The 6,788-nt window shown below is 38.4% G+C and overlaps 1 long non-coding RNA gene across 6 annotated transcripts; it reads right to left on the bottom strand.

The window, feature by feature from the left end:
• Positions 1 to 388: 388 nt before the first annotated feature.
• On the bottom strand, positions 389 to 5,901 carry LOC123068548 (uncharacterized). Of its 6 annotated transcripts, none has more exons than XR_006431823.1 (7): positions 5,809 to 5,901; positions 5,443 to 5,715; positions 4,078 to 4,392; positions 3,796 to 4,008; positions 3,611 to 3,703; positions 3,414 to 3,497; positions 389 to 2,944 (listed from the first exon to the last, which is right to left on the bottom strand). It is a non-coding gene; the product is annotated as an uncharacterized lncRNA (long non-coding RNA). The 6 variants fall into 6 exon arrangements; XR_006431825.1 differs by having other exon boundaries at positions 389 to 704; positions 1,239 to 2,944; positions 5,443 to 5,897; XR_006431827.1 differs by having other exon boundaries at positions 389 to 704; positions 2,154 to 2,944; positions 5,443 to 5,894.
• Positions 5,902 to 6,788: the final 887 nt, after the last annotated feature.

The raw sequence follows: 6,788 nt of genomic DNA on the forward strand, positions 1-6,788 counted from the left end.
AGGGAGACTTGGTGACTAATGGCATATAGAGACCAAGGGAGATTTGGTTGCTAAAAATTTACAGCCACCATGTACATGGTTAGTGGCTAGAGATATCAAGTGACCAGCCAAGGCTTGGTGACTAAAAGAATATAGAGACCAATTACACGTTGGTAACTAGACATCTTTTGTAACAAAAAAATTATAAACCTTGGTAACTAGAGGCATAAGAAAGCAGCTACTCCCTCCGTCCGAAAATACTTGTCATCAAAATGGATAAAAAGAGATGTATCTAGAACTGAAATATGTCTAGATGCATCCCCTTTTATCCATTTTCATGACAAGTATTTCCGGACGGAGGGAGTATATCATAGCTACAATATATTGCCACATGCTGACATTAGTAGTATGCAAGAAATCTTAGAATTTTAGACATACAACAGGAAAAAGTTCAGAATCAGCATTTGTAAACTTATGATCCAATCATTACATGCTAACATTTGTAAGCCGAATTTTGTTTCACAACTTCAGTACCATCAGGAAATAATATTCTAGTAGTATTTGCAAAGTACCAACTTTAGTACTGCTCCAAACATATGATCCGGTCACCAAGAAGGAACTTTTCTAGTATTTGACATCTAGTATTTGTAAGCCGAATTTGCAAATCAGGAACTACTCTTTTGGCATCTAGTTTAGCACTGCTCCGATCACTCCCCACATGTCCTCTACACCTTGGAAAATGCCAAACAAGTTAAAATGACATGGATGATGTTCATTTATTGATGAATTCAAGAAAATGTGCACCATTACAGCCAAATAGTACAAAATTTGTGAAGTACCATGCAGAGTTACAGGAAGTTTAGTAAGAATCAAGAGCATGAGCTAATTCGTTCTTTTCCTTTTTAATCTGGAAGATATCCTAATTAACCATACATTGCTCGAAGCTTCTGGCAGCATGTTGCTTGCAGTTTTATATGAAATGTCAAGTTGTAGCAAGTATGTACACATTAATAAAATCACCCTTAGATGGAACCCACTCTTTGGTAATTTCATTGGCGAACATAGATAGAACCAAGCACAATTTAGAAGATGCTCATGAACTTTACTTCAAAAGCACATCTATATCTATACCTACTATCTATACCTACTATTAAAGCAAGGTGATATTCTTGGTTTCGTCCGTTTAGGTGATTTTATATTTTTTTACTGTATCCGAGGTGGTACTATTTTTTGCTACAAAACAGATTCATATACCTTACCGCTGCTTTTTTGGTCTATGTACGCCAGCGCTGCTCTGGGCCTTTTGTTGGTATACGTCACAAATGTACTGGGCCATGGGCCTGCTCTTGTGTTTAGAAGAAGGATTCGCAAAAAATTGCCACTTGCACAAAGGATTGAGCCCACGACCTGCTATTTGCTTCCTTCAGGCTACAACCAGCTAAGCTAGCTCCTGTTTATGTTAACTACACCGCTCATTATGCATTTAAACAGTACCACCTCGCTTTTTTACATGATATTTTACCAGCTTATATAGCCCACGAGTTGTCACAGAATAAAAAAGACATCAAGAATAACGAACAGAGCCTGAAGTGTGGGTCCTATTTAACCTTGAAAGCAAAGGAATTTCGTAATATAAGAAAGAAAAAAAGAAAAGGACACAATAAAAAAGTTGCGGTGTGAATATCAGTTAACTCGCATGAAATGGGGCTGGAAGGGAAGACCATGCCATCTCTTGTAATTAAAGGAAATTATGGTCGTACGAAGCAAATGGATAAAATGAAACCTCGATCAAATGAAAATATTGCGGACTCCTAGCTTTTCATTATGGAGACACCTAAGTTTGCGGACTCAATTTATCACAAAACTTTATTTCATTGATAGCATTGATTTTCATCAAAAATTAATATGCAGCTAACAAAAAATGTACATATATAAATAAGGGTAATAGAATTATATACACTTTTTGACGTAATGTTAGAAATTAGGATAACACTAAAACCGATTATGATATTTTCACTCTTTCCTCTTATGAACAAAAAGTGTACATAAGGATCATGTTTTTCAACGGTGATGTCGCATTACATGTCACATTTTTTTCACAAGGAAGGCACATTGCAGCGCAAAATTTTATTCAACTCATATGCATGATACAGTGTGCATTAAAATCCTTTTACCTGAAAGTTGTGAAGGAAATCATAGAAGGATGGTCTGAATTTGTACAACTAAAACTGATTATATTCTCAAATTGATAAGCAATGCCATCGTTCCTGAGAATGTGATAGATAGCATCAAGTTCACGAGATGAATGCTAAAGAAAGCTACTGGTTTGAGGGCGACATCTCCAAGCAAGTGATCATTGATATCATAATTTGTGTATCAAAGTCATCTCCAGGAATGATGATAAAGAACCCACATTTAAAACGTTGATGGTAATCGAGAAGCCCAGTCCAAAAATGCATGTCTTTTGAGAATATCTTTACCATTAATGTAGATGTAAATAAGTTTGTTTTGCATAGAAAATAATTAGATAGTATAAAATATATTGCATCCATTCTATTGACATAAATTTGTTGTGGCCATATTCTGTGAGGCCGGGAAGGAAGATAAACAACGGCACAGATTGGGTGTCTTGTTAAAATAGAGGATGTCGACACGTGTAGGGTTTGTGGAAGGGTCGTCTCGAGCCATGCTTATAAGGGTTAGGGGCGTGTGATTTTTTTATTCCATTGCAATGCAGGGGCATATGCGGACTCATCTCCTTGTTGTACATTTACAAAGAGAAAGAGGACGTGAATGAGGATATGCAACAACACGGGTGGGATGCCATGTTGAAATAGAGGATATGAGTCAAGGTTTTGATCTCCCGTTGCAACGCACGGGCCTATGTCCTAGTAATAGCAATGCAAACAGTGTACCTCTCCAAAGTTGCTTCACCTCCTTGACCATCCATCTGAGACCAGAGAACCTGTAAGTTTTAAAACGGAGCCGCAGAGGAGATTTAAAATGGAGCATGTGTATGTATGTAGAAAAGACACAAGAAACACTGAAGATTATCTAATTAGTCTGACAGGTTCAGTTACTCACAACTCTGGAAAACATATATATGCTTCTCTAGTACAAACTAATTAGTCGAGTAGCCAGCACGAAACAGAGCAGAGCAGAGCAGCTCCTCCTCTGTTTTGTCTGGACCTACAGTAACTGAATTCAGTCAATGAAACTACTTTGTTTTGGCCTACTGAACACTCTCAATACCGTCCTCATGGTCTCAAATAAGCAGAAACTCCATCTACAATTGTTTACAAGATCCAACAGCAGAACCTACATTTTCTGATGCCCATCTACAACTGTGCCCATCTACAACTGTTTACAAAAGGATGGGGTGGGGAGCAAAACACTTCCATAGCATAGATACTCCATTGTTACGTGGTACTTACATGTTTATTCCTGGCATCTTCTGATGCCCATCCCTTCTTATCACTAGAGCAACACTCCTTGTATAGTCTGATATAGCCACAATTCTGATAATACAAGATTCAAGTCAAAAGACATGAATATAAGATAGCTACAAGTTTCGATATTCTTCTTTCACCACAATTGTGACACAAGATAAAGATAAGTAATAGTGACTTACTAATTCATGTTGAACCGCTACAAATGACTTTGTTCCCTTCTTGTGAACATAAGGTAGGTTTGAGCGGTTAGCCTTCCCAATTGTGGACCGTTTCTGCAAATGGTAGTTTTTGTAAACAAATAAGGCAGGGTTGAGTGATAAAGATAGATGCAAAACTGTTGACATCCATTCAAAGACTACCATACCTTAAATTCTTCTGTTTCAAAATGATCACAGAGCCAAATCCAGTCTCCAACTCTATTATCAATAAGGGGGGGATATGGATTGCTTCTAGCATCATCACCATATTTTACATAATGCTCATAATACTTGTGACGGAAACTTTTTTAGCTTGAAGAGAATAGCAGATCCACACAGCCTTTGATATGATCTTGGGTGAAATCAAGATTGAACTTAAGCTACGAAGAAAAAACTCAAAGTTAAAACTATACATGTTCGAAGCTACAAAGTTTGATAATCTTACATACCTTTAGAAGTTCATACAATGGGTCCTTATCATCCTCAGTAAGACTATGCCACCCGACACGTTGGATAGGTGCATGGTGCCGTGTAAGAAGTCCAATCTCTCTGGAAAGTAGTTCATTGTTTTCTCCAATAGGTCTTCTCTCTTCAGAAATGGTCAAGTTTAGTGGATGACCTGCCCTTTTGATCAAACGCTCCAAGCCCTTTCCCTTATTTATCCCACGCACCTTCCTAGATTTTGATGCTGAGTTACTCCCAGAATGTTGTCCTTGAGATTGTGGGGCATTTCTTGGTGGCTGAACTGTTCATCCAGGTCCCATCTGCCATAGAATTAAAAGAATGGAACAAGACCCAGATTGTTTATATTAGGAAGAAAGGGGAAATCAGATTTGCTACGTCAATAGAAATAAACCATGAGTTACATAGTAATTAGATATGTTGTGGCAACAGAAATAAATTATAAGTATCAATAGTAATCTGAAATAACATGAAACATGACACATATAGTCTAATATAACCTAAAACAAGAGACATATAGTCTGATATAACCTGAAACAGGATACATATAGTCTGATATACACTGAAACAGAACACCATTATTCTAATATAACCTGAAACGGGACACATGTAGTCTAACATAACCTGAAATAGGAGACATATAACCCGATACAACACCTCAATCACGAAAGGAATCAGGCTGGCTACGTCAATCATTTTCAACCAGTCCACCCGACATGATAAACTAATTGATCTACTCAATTTCGGTTAAATCAGGCTTATATTTATCAAAATAATAATCCTACAATACCCCATATATATATGTCACATTGACACTGTATTTTCAAAAGAAAAATTGCACTTCATCAAACTAAACCCGCAGCTTGCATATGTAATTATTTTATATGCAGTAACATTATACTAAATTATAATATCATAGCAACAGCAGTCCATGGAACTCTATAATGTTGTATGTAGAATTGTATACAAAGACAGTCTTCAAATATTATACTACAACAGTATACAAAGACAGTCTTCACAGCAGTATTTGAAGATAGTCATCATAGAACTGTATATCCTTCCTAAACATTGTACTACTAAAATATACCACAAGTCCTGATGCTGTAAGTATCAATATGCAGTAACATTATACTGTATATTTTACTACATGCATATTATATTCAAATCACAAAACCGAACTCTACATCGTAGGTCAAGCCAGTTTTCAAATGACAGACCAAATGCTACATGTATATTTTACTTCCACATTTCCACAAACACTTGAAGTGCATGATCTAGCCATCAAGTACTCCAAGCAAAATAATGGAGAGACACAGGGAAGGGGGCAAGGACAGAGGGGAGATCATTCTTACAGGTTGCAGCCTTTGCTGGTGTTGACGACGAGAGCGAGATCTGGCGAGCTTGGAGCGTCGGTTGCTTCATAGCTGGTTGGGGTTTGGGAAGGAGGAACCCTAGGCGTCTGTTGCAGCAGCCTAGGTATGTTGACCACGCGGCGGACGCCCCTCTGCTACCGCAGCCGCTGCTGCTTCCCCTCCCCCGCGCAGCCGCGCTGTCACCGCCGCCGCAAGGGACACGCCTGCCACTGCCGCAAGGAACGCGCCCTCCGCCTTCCGCCGCCCCCTCCGCTGGAAGGAACAAGTCAGCATACCGCAAGGACCCACCGTTGCCGTCGACCGCCGCCAGGGACGATTTGATTTGGGGGATTTGGGGCGAGTCACCTTGCCGTCGGCCGCCGCCAGGAAAGGGCTCTGCCTCGCCTCTGTTTGCTTCGAGCCTGGGGATGGATGGATGCCCTGGAGCTGAGCCGATTGGCTTTTTTTCAATTTCCTCCCTGGTTGCTATAGGTACTCACGTGATTGAATAGTACTGATTCGTGACAGGTGCCTATAGTAACCGAGTTTGTCTAAAACTGGTTGCAATTAGTACATCTATAGGCACCAAAATACTTGGTAACAATAGGTGTGGTCGCGAATAATACATTTTCTTGTAGCTTCTGTGCTGCCTTGGGCAACCGAAAAAACAAAAATAACAAACAAAGAAAAAAAACAGTTATCTCACATCTAGATGAGTACTAGACATACCCAATAAATATAAACTCTAAATCCTACCGATAATACCAAGCAGCAGGATTAAAAATATCAACAAAATTTCATTAAAAATTTCAAAATTTTTGTGGGGCTCGAAATATTTTTAATCCTGACATTTTGAGCCAAATACAAACTAATTTCTTTAAATTTGGTTAAATCCAATGAAATTTGAAATCTTAAAATCCGATTTCTTTTTCAAAAGTTCTGATATTGTGGTGAGACCCGAAATTGTTTTGTTTACGAAATTAAAAACCTTGCCAAGGAGAACATATCACTAAACTTGTGAACATCTCTGAAAATAATTCAGCACATATATAGTGGACCAAGACACTAATTCAGCACATGTTTTAATTTATTTTTGATTCGCAGCATGACAATGGCACAAATTTCCAGATCTAAATTTGATTGGCATGACACTATGAAACAAGTTTAGATCTAAACTTTTTGGGTCATAGGACATGAAAGGTTTTTTGAGGAATTGAGACTGTACATTATGTGCTGGCTTTTTCTTGGGACTTTCACAAATTTTTCCAATGGTAGCAAGATACATCCAGCCTAGAATTTCAACAAACCCATTAATTCTCAAAGCAACGTTTCATGCATGTGCGGAG

Source organism: Triticum aestivum, chromosome 3B, assembly GCF_018294505.1.
Source record: "Triticum aestivum cultivar Chinese Spring chromosome 3B, IWGSC CS RefSeq v2.1, whole genome shotgun sequence".
Lineage (NCBI taxonomy): Eukaryota > Viridiplantae > Streptophyta > Magnoliopsida > Poales > Poaceae > Triticum > Triticum aestivum.